The sequence below is a fragment of the Ursus maritimus genome, unplaced genomic scaffold, assembly GCF_017311325.1.
Source record: "Ursus maritimus isolate PB19 unplaced genomic scaffold, ASM1731132v1 scaffold_20, whole genome shotgun sequence".
Lineage (NCBI taxonomy): Eukaryota > Metazoa > Chordata > Mammalia > Carnivora > Ursidae > Ursus > Ursus maritimus.
Window position 1 is genome coordinate 53,493,774 of NW_024424453.1, and position 2,680 is coordinate 53,496,453.

At 35.4% G+C, this 2,680-nt stretch overlaps 1 pseudogene; it reads left to right on the forward strand.

Moving 5' to 3' along the window:
* The first annotated feature begins 1,914 nt into the window (after window positions 1-1,914).
* On the forward strand, window positions 1,915-2,013 carry LOC121104327 (annotated as a pseudogene).
* Window positions 2,014-2,680: the final 667 nt, after the last annotated feature.

The following is a 2,680-nucleotide window of genomic DNA, read 5'->3' on the forward strand; positions in this document are numbered from 1 at the left end:
TGTAGTTAGTCTAACATAGTTTATTTCTGAGTCTTTACTCTCTTCTTCTTCAATACATCCCCCAAGGGCCATTTCATCTTTTTCCCCATAAATTCAGTTTTTCCATGAATTAACTCCTATGTATGTTACTCTCTTGGATAATTCCCTCTCATTTGTGTCCTGCTTACCATTTCCATAACCTCTACCATCATGCAGATCATTGCTCACCTGTATCACCTCACTCACATCTTCACATGCATCTCCTCTCCACTTTCCAGCCTCTACCCCACCAGCATCAGCATCACCCGGAAACAGATAGAAACACAAATTCTCAGGCACCACCCTAGAGTTAATGCAGTCTGGCAATCACCAATGATTTGGAATCACACTCAAGTATGAGAACCACTGCTATACAGATGATTTCAAATATTCCTTCCTACCAACATGTTATCTTTAACACCAATTGCCCTTTCCCACTGAAGCTGCTGATTGAACAGGAATCATACTATTCCACAGAAAATCTGGAATATTTTCTTAATCTTTATCTTAATTATTACCTATAATTTTGAAGTAAATCCAATTTTATCTTTGATTTTTTATTATTATTAACATTTTTTTGGCAAACACTAGGCAAAATGAATTAATTAACATTCAAGTGTGTGTCCTGACACCAAAATTGACAAAAGGTGATCTAGTTTAGCAGTCTGTACACTATGATCGACAGGCGAAATCTAGACCTTCCCTTGTTTTTTTGTGAATAAAATTTTACTGCAACAGTCAAGCTTTTTTTTTTCTTTGTATTATTTAAGGGCTGCTTTTGATTTATAGTAGATTTGAGCAGTTGTAACAGGGACCATATGCCCTACAAAGCCTAAAAAGTTTTTGATCCCTAATTGACATTGTCACCAGATATTCATTCAATATATATTTATTAAACATATACTATTAATCAGGCACTGTTTCAGGCACTGAGGATTTAGAAGTGAACCAAGGACACAGACCTCTGCAATTATAGAATGTATATCATAATAAGGGAAGGTGGCTGAAAATAAACAGCATACCAGTAAATAATTAATAAGATAATTTCAGAAAGTCATTTGTGTTGTGAAGAAAACAAAGTGTATGCAACAATAGAAAGTGACTGTCCAGGAAGCAGCACCGATGGACTAGGTGTCAGGAGGCTTCTCCAAGGAGACGGCATTAAGCTAAAACCTCAATGAATGATGAAATGACAAAAAGAAACAAGATGTGCATAGTTCATGGGAAGGAAATGACCTTGATTTGTCCTAAAAACATAAAGAAGGCCAGCATGGCTAGAGAAAAGTAAGTACTGGGAAGATATGGGGCCCTGGCTAAATGTTTGCAAGAATCCTGATCAATGACAAATTGTATTCTTTCATTTCCACCGTGTCTCATGGAAGGAAGTGATATTGATTAAAGATTGCTTACTATTCTTTTTTGTGTTAATGATTTATGTTGGTTGTGCTGCAAGCATAAATGATTTTTGCATCAATGGTGAGAAAATTAGGAACTTCTGATTAAAAATTTTAAAAAAAGAGCAAGATTAATGCCCTCTTTAGATACAAGGTTGAAATATTGCTCCTTACTCATCTCTACCTTGATCAGGTTGTTTAAGGCGGCATCATTAAGTCAGACCTTAAAATTCTCCACTTCCCCAAACCTAGGGACGTGAAAAAATACAAAACAAAGCAAAACAAAACTCAAGGGCTATCAGTAATCAAGCAGTGGAAAGGGGCAATAACTTGAACATAAAGAAGAAATAAGTTTAAGAATATACACAAATCTTCTTTTATATTTTTTATGGAAAAAAGTGTTGAGTGTAGGTGCGTAGTGAGGGATGGTAGTTTGTTGGGAACAGGAAAATGTGTTAATGAAACACTAAAAATTCAAATTAAGAATCAACAACTTAGATGCTTGCTTTGGCATCACATACACTAAAATTAGAAAGATATAGAGATTAACATGCTCTGGTGCAAGGACAACATGCAAACACATGAAATGTTCCATGTTTTTTAAAATGGGCAAAGGAGATGTATAGAGATTTCTCCAAAAATGATATACAAATGGCCAACAAGCATGTGAAAAGATACTCAACATCAGTAATCATTAGGTAATTGCAAATCAAAACTATAATGAGCAGTCATCTCATGCTTCTCGGGTGCTGTCGGCGGGAATGAGAAAAGGTGCAACCTCTTTTCTGGAAAACAGCATGGAATTTTCTGAAAAAATTAAAATAGAACTACCAAATGATCTGGCAATTCTACTTCTGTATCCAAAAAACCTGAAAGCAGGATCTAGAAGAGATATTTATACAACCAAGTTCAGAGCAGCACTGTTGACAATAGCCATGAGGTGGAAGCAATCCAAGGATCATCAATGGATAAATGGATACACAAAATGTGGTTTATACTACAGTAGAATATTATTTAGCTCAAAAAGAAAGAAAGGAAACTTTGGTACATGCTTCAATGTGGGATGAACTTAGAGGACATAATGCTAAGTGAAATAAGTCAGCCACTAAAAGATAAATACTGCATGATTCCACTTATATGAGGTATTTGGAGTAGTCAAATTCAGAGACAGAAAGTAGAATAGTTGTAGTCAGGGGTTGGTGAGAGGGGAGAAGAGGAGTTATTGTTTAATAATTATAAAGTATTGATTTTGCAGAACGAAAGGGTTT